This window comes from Physeter macrocephalus, chromosome 14, assembly GCF_002837175.3.
Source record: "Physeter macrocephalus isolate SW-GA chromosome 14, ASM283717v5, whole genome shotgun sequence".
Lineage (NCBI taxonomy): Eukaryota > Metazoa > Chordata > Mammalia > Artiodactyla > Physeteridae > Physeter > Physeter macrocephalus.
In genome coordinates, this window is record NC_041227.1 from 75282831 (window position 1) to 75302307 (window position 19477).

Genomic DNA, 19477 nt, shown 5'->3' on the forward strand with positions numbered 1-19477 from the left:
CGGCAAAGTGGTTACGAATCCGCCTGCCAATGCAGGGGACACGGGTTCAAGCCCTGGTCCGGGAAGATCCCACGTGCCTCGGAGCAACTAAGCCCGTGCGCCACAACTGAGCCTGCGCTCTAGAGCCCGTGAGCCACAACTACTGAGCCTGTGTGCCACAACTACCACAGCCTGTGCGCCTAGAGCCCGTGCTCCGCAACAAGAGAAGCCACCGCAATGAGAAGTCCGTGCACCGCACCGAAAAGTAGCCCCCACTCGCCGCAACTAGAGAAAGCCCGCGCGCAGCAACGAAGACCCAAGGCAGCCATAAATAAATAATAAAATAAAATTTAAAAAGAAAATGTAACTATGGTGACAGATGTTAACCAGACTTATTGTGGTGATCACTTTGGAATATACACAAATATTGAATCGTTATGTTGTACACCTGAAACCAATATAATGTTATATCTCAATTACATCTCAAAAAAAAGAGAGACAAGCAGCTTTAAAGATTCTTTCAGAGAAACTACAATTAGGGAAATACTAACGATACAAACACACACAAACAAGAAAACTGCACAGCAATTTTTTTTTTTTTTTTTTTTTTTTGCGGTACGCGGGCCTCTCACTGCTGTGACCTCTCCCACCGCGGAGCACAGGCTCTGGAGGCGCAGGCCCAGCGGCCATGGCTCATGGGCCCAGCCACTCCGCAGCATGTGGGACCCTCCCGGACCGGGGCACGAACCCGTGTCTCCTGCACCGGCAGGCGGACTCTCAACCACTGCGCCATCAGGGAAGCCCTTGCACAGCAATTTTTAACTCAGCCAAGTTAGAAGGTAAAAACAAATGTGGAACTAAATCAAACTTAAGAAGTCAACCGATAAGTGAGAAAGTAGCTGCTTAAAAAAAAAGTGTGAGGAAAGATCTATTATAAGAACAGATATGTGTTGTTACATAATTTTAACTGCCAAAAATGATACTCAGTTTCCTGGAAAATCTTTATTATCTACACATTTTAAAAACTTGGAAATATTTCCTAATTTGTTTAAAAATCTTCCAAATGAGGATTTTTAGTGGGTCTTAAATCTGTTTGTTAAAATTCTAAAACACCTTTTTTTTTTTTTTTTGGCTAAACACCTTTTTTTAAAATTGGAGTATAACTGCTTTACAATGCTGTGTTCGTTTCTGCTGTACAACGAAGTGAATCAGCTATACGTATACATATATCTCCTCCCTCTTGGACCTCCCTCCCCGCCACCCCACCCATCTAGGTCATCACAGAGCACGAGCTGAGCTCCCCGTGCTGTACCGCAGGTTCCCACTAGCTATCTATTTTACACATGGTAATGTATTTATGTCAAACCTAATCTCCCAATTCATTCCACCCTTTATAAAACACCTTTTGATTAGTTTGTAAGAACAGGTGATTTAAGGGCATGGAAAATGGAAACGTACTAGCTGAATTTCAAGAACAAAAATTTAACATGGTTGGTGGATAGGATCAATCATGAGTTACTAAGCAGAGGCAACAATGTGTCGCTTCCATCTGAACTGACAAATCTTTGTGAAGCATCTTTTTTTTTCCACCTCTAAAGCCATCAAAATTAAGCATCAAATTCAACTTTTAGAGACAGAGCATCCAACTGCTCTATAACAATGAGATAAGTCAAGAGCTTTAAACTAGCAAAGTATTTTTAATTACATGGCTCTCACTGAAAAATTATTAGTAATTTTGATGGAAAAAGGATCATGTACATTGAAAGCACAAAAATTTTTCTAGAACAGCACAACTTAATGTATTTTTTTAATTATACAAAACACTGGTACATATATATAATTTTTCTAAATAGTTTTTACTGACAGGAACGTGTGACCAGAAAAGTTTGGAGATGACTGTTCTAATCGCAAAGAATATGATTTTAATCTGAGATTTATCACAGGATTAGTTTTTTTCTCTCCCTTTCTTTGGTCCTTAATGAAAACCAGAAATCCTTATTGAAACAGCAGTCTATAATAACAATAAAGAATATTATATTCAAAAAGGCTTTCTACATAAATGTAAAAACAATGTGGGAATTAAGTCATTTCTCCAATGATTTTAAACTGGTAAAAGTCCTGTTGCAAACCATCTTCTAGCCATTCCCATCCACTCCTTCAGACCTGTTTTGCACTCCACCCACCTTGCTGCAGGAAATGTATTTTGTTTTTCAACTTCAGAGCAGCTTTACCTGGAACGTCCTTACAGTTACGAGTATTCAATTTCCTAACCATTTCTGCAATCTACAGTATGCAAAGTGTCCTGCTAGACTGAGTGGAATAAAAAGATGAGAAGCACCATTCCTATTTTTACACAAATAATTACAGCACAAAGCAGATGTGCCAACAGTTCTAGGAGGTTACAACCTGAGTGCTGGAGAAGCCCTGAGGAGTGACTGACAGCTACAAGGCAGCTTCCAGGAAACAGCCCCCCTGGAGCTGGGACCCAGACAGGAAGAGGCAGTGAGTAGGGAGTCCAAGAGATCACTCCTTTGGCTAGCTTTCTCCCAGCTGGAGGCTAAGTAATTCCTGTAAGGCTTAGTCTCTTTATTTCATTCTGAAAAGTGAAAAGAAAGCCTATCTTTGCAGCTAGGCCTCCCAGAATTGTCTGCCACCGGCCTAATCCAGGCTCCACATCTCCTGCCGAGACTAGGGCCTTAGCTCCATACAGTTTCTCTAGCGTCCATTTCTCCCCTTTCTAATACGAACACCATACCAAGGTCAACTTAGTATTGCCCAAGTATGCTTCTGGTCATTCCCTCCTTCCCCTCAGTTACTGTCAATGAATCCCTGACATCTACCGATTTAGTGTTCCAACAACACACCCCCCTCGACCTTTCCACTCCCATGACTTTCCTCAGTCGTGAGCCCCTATGTTTCAGCCTACTGGGCCCATTAATGTTCCCCAAGCATAGCGTGTGACTCTGCATCTTCACCCCTTTGCTGGGACCAATCTCCCACCTTTATCCACCTCTACTGGCCAAATTTTCACTCGCCCTTCAAGATGTACATTTTCTCCTGACATTCTGAATTAAATAAGATATCTTCCTCCTCTGAACACCCTTGGTATTTTCTCTGTTCCTATCTTAGGCACTTCTACTCTCCTTGTATTATCATTACTTGAGTTGCAGTTCCTATCTCCACCTCCCAACTAAGCCCCTCAAGGACAAGGACTTTTGTTTACTTATCTTCTAGGGAACTGGGGAGACTGTTAAATGCACAGAAGAAATAAGAACAACTCAGGAACTTCCTTGGTAGTCCAGTGGTTAAGACTCTGTGCTCCCAATGCAGGGGGCCTGGGTTCAATCCCTGGTCAGGGAACTAGATCCCACATGCCGCAACTAAGACCCAGCGCAGCCAAATAAACAAATAAATATTTAAAAAAAAAAAAAGAAGAAGAAAAGGGAAAGAAAAAAGAACAACTCAAACCATTACAGCTCCCCCTGCCGTCTTATTGCCTTTAGTGGCAATTAGTGATCAGACAGCCCATGAACATCTTATCACTCAGGCGCAGAATCTCACCTTCCTTGACTCCTCTCTCCTTACATGCATTCAGTCTCCAAGCACCAGGGAGACGTAATTCTTTGTTCATACTTATTTTTCTATCTAGCTCCGTGGAGGGCAGCTTCCTCTCTTTGATGCCCTGCCTTCATCCCCCCCGCCCCAGTTCACCTCCCACCTTGCTCTCAGATCTTCTTCCTAAAACTCTAGAGCCTTGCAGTCAATACTCCCCAGCACCTGGTCCCAGTGTCCCCATCAAGCTTCATTTCCCATGAATCTCTCTCCCTCCCCTGCATGAACCTTTTCCATCCAGCAAAATGAGTCTACTCAGTATTTCCTAAATATGTCTTGTATTTTGAACACCATCCTTTTCTCCCATGATAATGCCTGGGATTTCCCTTCCAGTCTTCTCTTCTAGGACTTTTCAAATCCTACTTATCCTTCAGAGCTAAGCTAAAATGCAACTTGCCCCTCATCTGTTCAAGAGGCCTCTAGTAGGCGTTATAGGAAGAACCAATGTTAACTGAGTGCTTTCTCAGGCATTTCACACAACACCCTCAGGAGGTAGGTACCATTGTTGTCTCACTGTATAATGACAAAACTAAGGTTTACAGATGTGAAGTAACATACCCAAGGTCACAGAGCAACTGAAGGGTAGAGCGAGGATCTGAAATTAGGTCTGTGGGACCCCTCAGTTCAAGCTCCAGCCATCGTACCAAGCTCATTCTGTCCCAACGTGTGGGGTAAAGAAGGGCTTCTGCGGACACACGGATTCTTTCGAAGAGGAAGGCCTATGAAGGATGGCCACTCAGGAATGGGCCTCACCTGCCATCCACTGTTTTCACTGGAGAGCTGCGTGACTAAGGAGACACGGTAGGAGATGCAAGTGGGAATGATCTGAACTCTAACCAGGTGGGACCTTCAAAAGAGACAACTGAGCAGAGCTAGTGTGGCATCTAGCCTGGTGTCAGAAATCTCATGTATGAAAATTCTGTTCCATCTTAGGCATGTAAGGAGACTAAAGGAAAGGAACCTTAATTTGTGCCCACGCCGTAGCCAGGTTTGAAGAGGAGGATGCTCCTTGGGTCAGTGGGACTCAACAGGAAGGGATTCTGAGGAGGAAGTGAGACCTAAAGGGACAGAGATGAGGGCACAGTCACAGTCCCTCTGCCCCCAATTTCGACATGTACCCTCCCCCCCCCCCAACATTTCTCTGCTCCTACTTTGGGCAGGAGAAAAGTCACAACAGTGGCGGAAGGGCTGGGTTTTATTTTAGGTTTCAGAGGATCTGCGCACACAATCTTTTCTCCTCTCTCTAAACTCTAAGCCCTAATGGTCTCCACCAAGCATCTGTTATTCAAGTTCTTTCTTGGTAATTTAATTTTTCATGCCTCTTCTTCGACTGGACTATTGTTAAGCATATGCGTCTCTGTATCTCTTAGACCACTTAGTATGACCTCTTTGCAAGCACTAGTTTTTAAAAAATACTTGACTGAATGTTACTCTTTTTGGCCCATTCATACAGCATTCAAAGTTGCCCTCAAATTACAGGCGTGGAAGAGTTTCACTAAGCTGCATTACCACTTAGCAGCTGATTTTAGGTTAGTTACTCTAAGTACAAATGTTTCTTCTCTGGGTTAAGAAACAGTATTTGTCTCACAGAGCTGCTGTGAGGATTATAGGAGTTAACATATATGAAGCACTTAAAACAGTCTCTGGCATTCAGTAGGCACTAGAGAAGTGTTTTAAATTTTTTCAATAAACTTAAGAGATGTAACTATACTTTCCAATTTTCAGCCTGCTTAAAAGATTAAGCAACAGGAGAAATCCTGTAATAGTGAAAGTGGCACAGGGTGGAACACCTGAATTCTAGTCTCCCATGAATAAGAGTGAGTCCCTCCCTGGGTGAGTTATTTAACCTCTCTGACATCCAGTATCCTTATCTGTCAAATTGGGGTGGGGTGGGGGAGGGAACAGAGGAGCCGAAAACTACCTCTGGGGTCCCTTTGAGCTGAAAACCATTCTGACACACTATCCGATTTAGATAAGATTACCCCGAGTACCTGGTTCTCCCCGAAGGTAAATACGAAAGATTTTCTTACAAAAAAGGCTTGGAGTTACAAGCTCAGTTTATTCCAAAGGCAATTTTCTAAACAGGCCAGTATCTTTTCCAGGGCATAGTCTTCAAAGTTTAAACTGCCTCCCACCCATTTCTGAACAGAGCTCTAAGACGTTTTAAAACATGAAAAAGCTACCTTTAAAAGACAACTAGCTACCCAAAGAATACTGATACTCAGAATGAAAAGGTAACACTTAACGTAACACTCATCTGTATTTAGATACAATAAGTTAGAAAAAATTTAAACGCTTAGATCAAGTAGAGAATCAGCAAAAGACTATGATATTAAGTAGCTAGCTTCCCTCAGCAAAAGACTATGATATTAAGTAGCTAGCTTCCCTCAGCAAAAGACTATGATATTAAGTAGCTAGCTTCCCTCAGCAAAAGACTATGATATTAAGTAGCTAGCTTCCCTGTTCGTATTTTAAGATTGGTGAAAACTGCCTGAAATAATGAACAAGCATCGTGCGTAGTAATTCAGAGACAACACAAACTTGGAGAAACATTCTGGGGCAAATGATCGTTATGGTTCCCTAAGTAACAAAGCTATTTCTCCACACGTGGCTGGCAAATACAGTAACAGGGCTTTGTTGACTGGTTACAATGAATCCTCCACAATTCAATTCGACAACTATTTACTGACCACCTCCAATCCGCCTAGCAATGGTCTGTACAATAAATGCTTTCTTTGGTCCCAGGCCATGTAACAGCTGCTCTCTATAATGAAAGTATCTTATTGAGTACTGGAGGCACTGCAGGAAACGGAGGGCAGGGGGTCAGTGTCAGGCTGAACTGTAGCTGAATTTTTCAATTACACTGACCAAATCAAATTATCTCAAAGTTGGAAGGGCCTTTGGAGAAAACCTAGTTAATTTGATTGATGACAAAACTGAGAGTTGGCGGAAGTGTCTTATCTTATCCAAGGTCACTCAGTTAATCAGTCTCCTAATGGCCCCGCGCAATTTTCACAAATTCCTTTCACTCTTCACCCCTTCCAAGTCAGGCAGAATAACTGCTACCCAGAAATGGAAAATCCACCTCATCTACCGGACAGCTCGTTTTCAAAAGCCTTCGAAATAGTCCATAAAGCTGAAAGAGAGTGCGATGTACATATAATCTCTACTAGACCCGAATCTACTACACCCGAATTTCTTTACCCACTCTGATTAGGTTTCAAAAGCTCTTCAATCACCGCTCGGGGGTTGGGGTGGGGTGCGGAGAAGCAGGTGATCTGGAAACACGTATGCGGCACCTTGAAACGTGTCCATTTCTCAGCCTTCCGCATTTTTCACCTCGAGGTCCTGCAAGGACCCCGAAAAAAAAATCTCTCACTGGAATCAAAGCAAATGGCGACGAAAGCAGAGCAGAACATTCAGACAGGGGTCGGATCGCCCGCGACCCGGTTCTCAGAAACGTCAAGCGACGACGACGACACTGCAGGAGAGGGGCCCGGAAGGGGCCAGCAGACGGCCTCCCAGGACCCCCGAATAAGGACCGTCGCCCCATCCCCGCCTGGGCCCGCGGTGGGGAGGGGACGGCCGGGCCTGAGGCGGGGACGCGGGCACGGACTCGCTTCACGCTGCGCCCCGGCCGCCCGGAGGGGACCCCGGGGCCGCAGCTGCAGAGCCCACCCCAACGCACACACCCCTGCGGCCCCGCCCGCCCCCCCCCCCCAGAGGCCGGCCCCAAGTCTCACCGTGAGCCCCGGGAGCAGCCTGGGGGCGCTGGGCGAGCAAGGGGAGCTGACTCTGGGGCTCAGGCCGACCGAAGGGCGCCGCGCACGGATCTAGGCCCTCCCGACGCCTCGACACAGACACAATGAGTCACAAAGGCCGGAAGTGTGTCAGCACCTCGTCTTCCGGGACTGCGCCGCGCTTCCGGGTCCTCTCTAGGAGCGCGGGAGGTTTTGGCATCTCGGTTCCCGAACGCTGGACCCGTCCCCTGCCCTGCAGTGGTCCAGTCTCCCGCATTGGGGTCTCCGCCCTCAGCCTGTGCGCCCCGTGTGAAGGCTGGGGACGAAGGAGAAGTAATTCAGGCCTTTCGAGATACAAACAGACTGTCCAGCTCTGACACCAGTCCATCTGATAATTCGATTTCTCCTTTTTCATCTCGGGCAGTCCTTGTAGTAATTATAGTTATTACCAAGCAATAATAATACTTAATAATTGTATGTCTGTGGCAGAGGAGCTGAAAGAAGGGTGTACACAGAGGAAGGTCAAAGTGAAGCCAGCGGTGGCTGGTTTCACAAAACTGCCGTGGTAGTTTCTCTCGGGCCCTGAAGATGTCTGACAATTGAGTGGGTGGTTTTTTTAAAAAATAATTATTGGGGCTTCCCTGGTGGCGCAGTGGTTGCGCGTCCGCCTGCCGATGCAGGGGAACCGGGTTCCCGCCTCGGTATGGAAGAATCCCACATGCCGCGGAGCGGCTGGCCCCGTGAGCCATGGCCGCTGAGCCTGCGCGTCCGGAGCCTGTGCTCCGCAACGGGAGAGGCCACAACAGAGGAAGGCCCGCATACCACACACACAAAAAATAATAATAATAATTATTTATTTATTTATTTATTTTTGGCTGTGTTGGGTCTTCGTTTCTGTGCGAGGGCTTTCTCTAGTTGTGGCGAGCGGGGGCCACTCTTCATTGCGGTGCGTGGGCCTCTCACTGTCGCGGCCTCTCTTGTTGCGGAGCACAGGCTCCGGACGCGCAGGCTCAGTAGTTGTGGCTCACGGGCCCAGTTGCTCCGCGGCATGCGGGATCTTCCCAGACCAGGGCTCGAACCCGTGTTCCATGCATTGGCAGGCAGATTCTCAACCATTGCGCCACCAGGGAAGCCCAAGTGGGTGGTATTTTTAAATACTTGGCCCGTGGATGAAGGATGTCTTTGTACAACCAAGCTAGTTACAGGTTCTATGTTCTGCTCATGTGACATATGCTATTATAGCGATTTGAAAGAAGTTTTCAGAATAATAACAGACACTTTTGCCTTCAAGGTGCTTTCACAACCTACAACAATTATGGCCTTCACCTGGCAAGATAAAGCAGAAATAATGTTCCGCCTGCTGAGCAAGGGTGACCACAGGCTTTAATGATTGTGACTTTGCGGTATATTCCAAGGCAAGTTTGGGGGAGAGACTGAACTTAATAGCTTGGTTGCATGACTCCTATTGCTTGGAGGAGATTACTTTTTAAAAAAATATTTGAAAACTAAAAGGCAATTACAGTATCATTAAATGAAAATTGCCAAATGGAGAAAAATAATCAGCTGTAATCCCTCCATCATAACCCAACTATGATGGTTTTAATGTATCCCTTTCCTATCTGTTTTCATATGTATATGTTTTTATTATTTTAAACATGGTTCAAAACTATGATTGTATTGGATATGTGGCTGGTGTACTTGAAGCACCTGCCACATTCATATTGTGTGGCCACTTTTTGGACCAGAGCTGATGGGAACAGTTTTGGGCACTTGATGGAAGCACAGCTTATATGCTGAGGTGGTCTGGTCTGAGAGCTCTGATGAATGGGACAGTAGGGAACTAAAGCAACTAGATCTCCTTTCTTGGGGAGTTCAAATGTGAGACACACAGAAAACTGGGGCCAAGCAGAAATCAGTCAGCAGAAGGCATTAGATGACAGAAGCCACAAAGCCATGGGTGTCATGGGTAAGCAGTGGTTTCAGTAGAGAAAACTCAACTGATCTATAGAAACAAAGACCAAGAGGGGCTGATGCATCTCATGGCAGAGCTCACAGAAGGGAGCCCAGCCACCTAGTGCTGAGAACCCACAGCATAAGGAGGGGACAGCCTGAATAACCCTCAGGTCCCAAAGTTTTATTCTCTGCACCGCTTGACTTTGCTGCAGATGCTTTTGTATCCTGTCTCCCTACTTCCCCGTGTCCGTGTGTCCTTAGAATAAATCCCTTGCCAACAAAAGAGTCTCACTTTGTTCCTTGCCACAAAGAAAAGCCAGATGTGGTTGACGTGAAATAACGCACGCTACTTAAAAAAGCTTAATATCATATCATTAACGTTTAAAATTTTGCTACACAGAATGGATAATTATCATTTTAATAGCTGTATAGTATTCCGTCAAGCAGCTGTACCATTAATTATTTAATAATTCCTGTATTTCTAGACATGCTGAATACTTCAAAGGTTTCACTAGGTTAAGAAATATTTAAATGAAGATCTCTGTGCAGATGTCTTTTGGATTATTTAAATAGGACAGATTCCGACAAGCAAGTTTACTGAGTTAAAAATATATATATATACATATATATGTGTATATATATATTGCCATTATTTACAATTGCCAAGATATGGAAGCAACCTAAGAGTCCATCAACAGATGAATGGATTATGAAGATGTGGTGTGTGTATACAATGGAATATTACTCAGCCATAAAAAAGAATGAAATTTTTCCATTTGCAACAACGTGGATGGACTTGGAGGGTATTACGCTAAGTGAAATAGGTCAGACAGAGAAAGACAAACACCATAGGACAGCACTTATATATGGACTCTAAAAAATACAACAGACTAGTGAATATAACAAAAAGGAAACAGATTCACAGATATAGAAAACAAACTAGTGGATATCAGTGGGAGAGGGAAGGTGGGAGGGAGAATATAGGTGTGGGAAGTAAGAGGTACAAACTATTATGTATAAAATAAGCTACAAGGATATATTGTACAACACAGGGAATATAGCCAATATTTTATAATAACTACAAATGGAGTATAAATCACAGTTTCCCTGTAACTTACATAATATTGTATATCAACTATACACTTCTATAAAAAATATGCATACAACCATATTTCTTCCCCAAAGAGGTTTAATTCTTATCTTTGTCCTGCAGCAAATCTACTTACACCAGAAGGGTGGCAAATGTCCTTCCGTTGACCTTGCTTAATTTATTGGGTCCCATCAGAGTTGTGGCAAAACTTATTTATTTATTCATAACCATTGATCGTATAATATGTATCAGGGATTATGCTTGACTTTGGAGGATACAAAAGTGACATAGCACTGGTCTTCGAGAAGTTAAAAGTCTGGTGGGGATATTAGATCATTGCCTGGGTCACCAAAATACAAAGTGAAATGATGCATATATCCAGAGCCATATAAATACACTTCTCTGTCCTGACTGCAGGTTTCCCAGGGCAGAATTAAGGGATTTGTGGGGCCCCTCTTCCAAAGGTTACTCTCTGGTAGTAGAAAAAGAGGTTGTCCCTTGCATAGCACAGGGAACTCTACTCTGTACTCTGTAATGACCTATATGGGAATAGAATCTAAAAAAGAGTGGATATATGTATATGTACAACTGATTCACTTCGCTGTACACCTGAAACTAACACAACATTGTAAATCAACTAGACTCCAATAAAAATTAATTTAAAAAAAAAGAAAAAGGGGTTGTCTCAAACCTGCTCCAAGGTCAGCTGTGACAAGGTCAGCTGTGACAAGGTCGGCTTCTCCTCCTGCTGCCTCTAAGTACCACTGCCTGCTGTTGTCTACTCTGAGTCCCCTGGCTTGGAAAAGCCTCCTCTTCAGTTCCTGGACTTATGAAAGCTCCATAACACTTCGCTGTACACCTGAAACTAACACAACATTGTAAATCAACTAGACTCCAATAAAAATTAATTTAAAAAAAAAGAAAAAGGGGTTGTCTCAAACCTGCTCCAAGGTCAGCTGTGACAAGGTCAGCTGTGACAAGGTCGGCTTCTCCTCCTGCTGCCTCTAAGTACCACTGCCTGCTGTTGTCTACTCTGAGTCCCCTGGCTTGGAAAAGCCTCCTCTTCAGTTCCTGGACTTATGAAAGCTCCATAACACAAGATTGTTGTGCACCTGTGCCAGCGAGGCTGTGGGCAGGGCAGGGCGGGGTGGAAGGGGCCGGGCCAGGAAAGGAGCAGTCCCCACGTGAGGACCTTTCTCAGGTCGGCCACCTCTGTGCTGACTGAGGGCCTGGGCCTCACGCCTCCCCCCCTCCCCCTGCCCCTGCATGGCACATCCTCTGTGACCCCAGCTGTCCCACTGTGTGTGGCCTCTGGCCTTCCCACCTGTCCCCTCTTGCTTCCTGTGGCTCCACAGAGAGAAAACCACCGGCAGCCAGCCTGCTATCTGGCCCTTGTCAGCGCGTCTGGGTGCAGTGGCTCTGTCCCTGAGCTGGGCTTTCCTCCAGCATGGTCGCCCCCTTCACCTGCTCCGTTACCTCTGATATGCTATGCAAACATATTTCTGGATAAAATGCTGGGAAGAAAAAAGATTGTTGTGCACAATAGATTTAATCCTCAGTTTCTGAATCAATGAGGAAGATGATAACATGCAGATTGGAATCAAACTCAAGGTGAATATCCAACACTTGCAACCACTGCAACCATCGGCAATTTATACCTGCCCAGCTCGCTAATGCTTAACCCCCGCCACCTCAAGCTCTCTGCTTTACCCAGATTCTCCGTCTCATCTTCTTCCTTCTAGGATTTTAACAATCTCTTGGAGCTTTTATTCTATTGAACATCGATGTCTCTTTATGTACGTCCATCCGCCCCGCCCCCAAGTGCCCACAGGGGCCAGGCAGCCAGCGGCTGGGATAAATTTAATTGTTACCTGAGCTTGAAGCGGGGCTGTGGGTGGCTGTCCATCTGCTGAGCACGGGCCCTGGCCAAGGGAGGCACTCACCCTTCAGGCTGTTGCTGCCAAGCCAGGTGTGGACTCAGAATTTCCAGAAAGGCGAATTCTTCCAAGGAGAAAAGAGAAATGGGATTTTTAGATGAAGTTTCTTAATTTTTACTTGGTACTCAGCAAACAAACGAGGGGCACACTGGAACTGGGCATGCACACGATACACCCTCTGAGTTGGGTGCAGAGAGATTTGCAGGTGGCCGTGTGTGCTACCTCTTGTCTAAAGAGCCCCAGGGCCGAGGGGCCTTCCCTTTCTTACAGAAGCCCCTCCAGGGGTTTTCCTAAACAAAGAGCCATCGCATGTGAAGTGAATGCTGATATTCCACCAACGATATGGAAGCACTACTGCAATTCCTTCCCTTTAAAAAATAGTCTTGGGCTTCCCTGGTGGCGCAGTGGTTGAGAGTCCGCCTGCCGATGCAGGGGACGCGGGTTCGTGCCCCGGTCCGGGAGGATCCCACATGCCGCGGAGCGGCTGGGCCCGTGAGCTATGGCCGCTGGGCCTTCGCGTCCGGAGCCTGTGCTCCGCAACGGGAGAGGCCACAACAGTGAGAGGCCCGCGAACCGCAAAGAAATAAAAATAAAAAAATAGTCTTTTTCTTTGCACTGCATGAGGAAATTGTACATCCTGGAGGTGGGTGGGCCCTCCGGGAGAAGGATATTGAGGGATGTAGCTGGTTGTTTTGGTTTTTTTTAACATCTTTATTGGAGTGTAATTGCCTTACAATGGTGTGTTAGTTTCTGCTGCGTAACAAAGTGAATCAGCTATACTATACGTATATCCCCATGTCCCCTCCCTCTTGCATCTCCCTTCCACCCTCCCTATCCCATCCCTCTAGGTGGTCACAAAGCACCCGCTGATCTCCCTGAGCTATTTGGCTGCGCTGGGTCTTTGTTGCTGCGCGCGAGCTTCCTCTAGTTGCGGCGAGCGGGGGGCTACTCTTCATTGCGGTGCGCGGGCTTCTAATTGTGGTGGCTTCTCTTGTGGAGCACAGGCTCTAGGTGCACGGGCTTCAGTAGTTGTGGCATGTGGGCTCAGTGGTTGTGGCGCACGGGCTTCGTTGCTTCAAGGCCTGTGGCATCTTCCGGGACCAGGGCTCGAACCCACGTCCCCTGCATCGGCAGGCGGATTCTTAACCACTGCACCACCAGGGAAGTCCTGCAAAGTCCTTCTCACCATGAAGGATAACATATTCACAGGTTTCGGGATTGGGGCATAGATATTTTTTGGGGGGGGGGGATCGTTCTGCCCACCACAATTTCCTGGGGGAAGAATTCTTCAAACCCTCCCTGCAGGCTGTCCGTCCAGCTCCCAAGTCCTGGGCACGTGCGGACCTGCACCCCCAGGCCATTGCTTCACCATCAACTGTCAGCTTGCCACCACCACCATCAAAGATGTTGCTGCTGCCACCACCCCCGAAGGAAATGACACCAGAATCACCTGCTGGCAAAGGAGTCTGGAAAGTGTAATTTGCACGGTCCTAGCTTCTTCCATACAGAGTGGGAGCCAGAGGGAGAGAATCAAGCTGAGAGCTGAGAGCAGACAGGAAGAGTCCACTGCACTCATTCTCACTGTTCATCAAGATTTAACTTCCATGTGGCAGCAGCAACAACAAAACACATTATACTTTCACTTAAGTTGTTGCAATGATCCCTCATACACACGAAACGCTTTTGCGCCTTTCCACAAATCTCCATCAGTCACTTATTCACCATTGGGTGTTCATATCTGGTTCAGTTCCAATCTCACCTGTATAGTCTGTAACCTAAAATCTAAATTGTAAGTTAACCATTTCTGATGTAAAATTAGTAACACTCCTTATATAAAATAATAGGAGAAACAGAAGAAAAAGGACAGATTAGTGAATACATAGAAATATACAAATACATATATAACTATATACTACAAACGAGGAAGAAAATATGCATAGCTGCTTCAGGTCTTACTTCCGTAACTCACTGCACGGTTGTGTTCGGGGTCTTTTAAATAACCTCTCTAAGCCTTCAGTTCCTTCACGTGTAAAATAATGATAATTAATAACTGATCATTATTGATAATCATTGACAATGGTGATAATGATACTAACCTCATAAAGTCTTTGTGAGCATTAAGTGACATAATGTATAAATAACGTATTAAATGCATAGCAAAATGCTTGGTACACAGTTAATACTCAAGGCCTGTTACCTATCATTATCATTATTGTTATTCTTACCATAATCTAAATCAGAAGAGGAAATAATGGAGCTTACATCCACATGGGGAAAAGACGCAAGTAAATAATCAAGATAGTTTCATAGTGGTGCTGTGAGAAAAGCAAAACAATTTTGTGCATACTCATTAAAGGCATCTCTGATTATTTCTTTTTTTTTTTTCTTTTTTTTTTTTTTTTTTTTTTGCGGTACGCAGGCCTCTCACTGTTGTGGCCTCTCCCGTTGCGGAGCACAGGCTCCGGACGCGCAGGCTCAGCGGCCATGGCTCACGGGCCCAGCCGCTCCGCGGCATGAGGGATCTTCCCGGACCGGGGCACGAACCCGTGTCCCCTGCAACGGCAGGCGGACTCTCAACAACTGCGCCACCAGGGAAGCCCAGTCTTAAGTCTTAAATGCAGAAATGAAAAGAAACAGTGGCTGGTCTGCAGTGAGGTGACCCAGAAGGAGGAGAAAGTCAAGTCCTGCTTGGTTCTTCCCAGCTGGGACCACCGGTGGTCCTTTCACAGGTGATCTGCCCCCTCGTTTGCAGGCCCATTCATATCAGGGAAAGATGTGAGGGGACCCAGCTGACCCTTAGGTCTCAGCAGAAGGTCACTCTGGTTGCTCTTGGGCACCAGTTCTATGACCTGAATTTCTGTTTTGTTCCAAAGACCAGGTCTCCTTGGATCTGAGTTCCCGTGTCTGGAATCCTGACTTGTCCCTGTGCCTGAAGTCCTGGTTTAGGATTTATCTAGAACTCTGGTCCATTTAGGGCTGGCACAGGGCTTTGCATGCCCCTCTATGAAATTCTAGGACTCAACTTTAGGACATGTTACTAGGACTTCTCTGATCGTCAGAGTTTCAATCACAGGCAAGCTGGGAGTCACCTCTCACAATGCCTCCCCCAAATTGCCTTCGGTATAACGCGAAACCTATAGGTAATAGAACACAGGACGTGTCTGTGTTGGGATAGAACCCAGAGAACAGCTGAACTAACCCAGAGCTTCCTCTAAACATCGGTGTAGTTTATAAAGGAAAAGGACTTTCACTGCTGCAAGGAGCTGGCAGGGTAGAAGCAAGGTGTGGATGTGCAAACACACCCAGGCAGCACGGGATGGCTGGCCACGGGGTAAACTGTCATTCATGGCCACCTGAAAGTTGCTGGTTCCAGGATTCACATTTTAACAATCGATGACAGGCTCCGAATGTTGAGAGAGAAGAAAGAGACAGGAGAGGGCTATTTAGAATTTTTGGAGGAAAGGAAGTGAGACCTTCACATTAGGAAGAATGCTTGAAAGCGACAAGGAGCAATTTATCAGGAAGGTAGTGAAGACCTTAACGTAGGTCGGTTAAAAGAAAAATGGCAGGCAGAGCTCAGGTGCATTGAAGGCAAAGAAAAAAAAAACCAACATCTCACCAACAACCAGTGTTAGAGGGACTTTCCTGGTGGTCCAGTGGTTAAGACTGCACACTCCCGACGCAGAGGGCCCGGGTTCGATCCCTGGTCAGGGAACTAGGTCCCACATGCCACAGCTAAGACCCGGCACAGCCAAATAAATAAATACACAAATAAATCAATATTAAAAAAAATAACAACCCAGTATTGGTAGTTTAGGCAGGGGATGAATAGAGATCCAGCAGGGAGGAGAAGCTAACTCCTAAATGTGAGTCGGTATAAATGTTTGTCTATATGCACGTAGGCAAATGGACTTTGCAAGCTGTAAAACATGGTAGCACGTTAGTTGTCACAGGAAAGTGGTCCCTGAAGGATGGATTGGTGAGAAAAGAGGCGAGACAGGATTTGACAGCGACGGGAAAGACCAGGAAGTGAGGCCGGCCAGGTGCTGAGTCAGGTGCTGGAGCTGGGCTAAGCGGGGGCGGGAGCAGAGCAGAGCTGAGAAGTTCCAGCTGACCTCACGGGTCAAAGCAATTTGGATGGAGCAGGGCAGCTGGACTTGAGGGACAGAGCTTGGAACTCAGGTAACGGCTTCAGGTAGACACGCACAGGTTTGAATGCAGGGGGACAAGCCCAAGAGGAGGCAGGGAGAAACGAACTTGGAGGAGAGCTTCAGTGGTCCTATAGCACGTTCCCCTGCCGCCGTGATTCCGCTGGTGGTAGGAGAGTGTGTATGTTCTGTGTCGTCTCACCCGGCTGGTCCACATAAGGCTCTGTCTGGTGCCCGGGGGACGCCCCATTGGCGGTACCCACGCACCGACCCCGTGGTCCGGGCACAGTGCCCTGCAGCTCACACCGCCTTTGCTTTCCGCTAGGTCCCTGAGATGCAAGGCTCTCTCCCAGGAGCCACTGGAAGGACGTAACAAGGTCTCCGCACACCTTGCTTTACAGCCAAGTGAGAGGCAGGGGACGGAGTAGAAAAAGCTCATAACCCGCAGTCACTGGGCCTCTGCCTCTTGTTGGGTGTGTGGTTTCGTGCCAGTGACTTGACTCTCTAAGCGTCAGCTCCTCATCGGTAAGACAGGGACGATTTTGGCCGCAGCTACCCACCTCCTCGCTGTCTTGAGGGTCATGTGAAATGGTGGAAATGACAATGCTTTGTCAACTGTACCTCGTGTGTGAAACAGCACCATTCCTTGAGTGCTGAAAATGGCATTTCTCCCCACTTTGAAAGGACCTAGATGATTGATTTTGTGTGGGTATGAATTAAAGGGGAAAATAATTAGCACTGTTTCGAGAATTTTTCCCAAATCCGCCAGATTCACTCTCAGAGAAGAGACGAAAGCGTCTCCAAAAGACTGTGGTCAGGGGCCTGCCTTCCCCGAGGCCCTGGAACACAGACAGGGCCTGACCTGCGAAGGTCCCCCGCCCGCTTCTCCGCTCAGCCAGAGAACAGCCAGATGGCACTGCCACCTCCCTCCCTGTGCAAACATCTCTCACCCAGCCGAGTAAACAGGCCTCCTGGGTAGCGGCACCTCCGTGCTGCTTCTGCGTGATGTACCCCAGGAAACGAGGAGCCTTGGGCTCTGGACTTGGGTTCTGTTTTCAATCCGGGCCCCCGGGCAATGGGGTCATCCGTCCTGGCTCCTTCTCTCTTTATGTAAACAGGGCTGGGGGCCCCTGTGGTTTGAGTACAGCCAGGCCCCTGCTCTCACTCCTCCCCGTGTAAACACATGACAAAGACTCTTTGTAACTGTCCAGAGGAAGGGAGCTTGAATCAGGAAGCGGGTGGTGGTAGAGATGGGGGTGGCTGCAGGCAGGGGGGAGAGGGGAGGTGGCGGAGGTGATACCCATCAATACTCCCTGTGCTGTGTGATGCAGAGAGGTCTGCTTTGCCCAGTGTCTGGCCATGGGAGGAGTGGGTCTGTCCCCTGCAGCAGAAACCAAGCGGGCTGTGAGAAAATAGGGGGAACAGACCTGATATCCTTCAGCCCTGACACCTTCCCTACTGTAGAATTTCAGGTGTGGTCAGAAAAAGAACTAAGACCTCCTCTTCCAGCAGTGCAGGGCAGAAGAAAGAATATCAGCTGGAGAGTCGAAAAAACAAACTCTATTCCTGCCTCCACCCTTAATGAGCTGTGTGCCTTTTGGATGGTGCCTTAACCTCTCTGAGTTTCCTTGTCCAGATAAATTAGAACTATACTCTCTGCCATTTGTTGAGCCCCTTTGATGTGATGGGGACTTTAGGGGGTATGTTATTTTATTAATCCACACAACTACCCAATGAGGTAGGGAATGATTATCCCCATTTTAGAGATAAAGAAATTGAGGCTTAGCAGGTAGACCTGATTTGCCCCCAAAATGCACATTAAGAATCGGAAGATTGGGACTGACATAAACACACTGCTATACATAAAATAGAGAACTAATAAGGACCTACTGTAGAGCACAGGGAACCCTACTCAATACTCTGTAATGACCCACATGGGAAAAGAATCTAAAAAAGAGTGGATATATGTGTCTGTATAACTGATTCACTTTGCTGCACGCCTGAAACTAACACAGCCTTGTAAATCAACTACACTCCAATAAAAATTAACTAAAAAATAAAAAGAAGTGGCAGAAGCAGCTCTTCTCTCTGCCAAACCCCCATTTTGCCCCCGCAACTGAGGATTTCTTTCCTTGACAACTTGGAAGCTGAGCTAAGAAGGTCCTGTCCTACGGAAAACAATCTTTCTTGCCGGAGACAGAGGTTCTGACTCATAAGCTCAAGGCCTGGGAGTCAGGGCTCTCCTCAGGGGCCTCACCCTCCCCAGACGTCTCCTCTCACTGCATTCCTGTATCACCTTGGGTAAAATCCAGGGAAAGAGAACAATCAGCGACTTGTTCCCCCCGGGGTAGAACTTGGCAGGAACTCTCGGAAGCGCAGTCACCACCTTTTCCACTCCAAGGCAGTTCGTAAATGTCTACATTTCCATGGCACGTCTTGGAGGCTGCACGAGGGAGAGAGGACCGGTAACCCTTATTCCTACAGGTAAAAATCAGCGCTGGGAGCATTGCTAAGGGGAGGAGTAAGAGAGGTTCAGAGGCCTTTGACAATAAACCCTCGACCATGAGGTTCTAGGACTGGGATGGGCAAACTTCCACCACTGGCCCAACTGCAGCTTGCTACATTGTTTGTAGAGCTAGCGACCGAAGAATTTTATTTTTATTTTTTTAAATTTTATTGGAGTATAGTTGATTTGCAATGTTGTATTAGTTTCAGGTGTACAGCAAAGTGATTCAGTTATACATATAGATATAGTCATTCTTTTTCAGATTCTTTTCCCATATACGTTATTACAGAATATTGAGTAGGGTTCCCTGTGCTGTACAGTAGGTCCTTGTTGGTTACCTATTTTATTTATTTATTTATTATTTTTTTTAAATTAAATTAAATTTTTTTTTTTTTTGCGGTACGCGGGCCTCTCACTGCTGTGGCCTCTCCCCTTGCGGAGCACAGGCTCCGGACGCGCAGGTCCAGCGGCCATGGCTCACGGGCCCAGCCGCTCCGCGGCACGTGGGATCT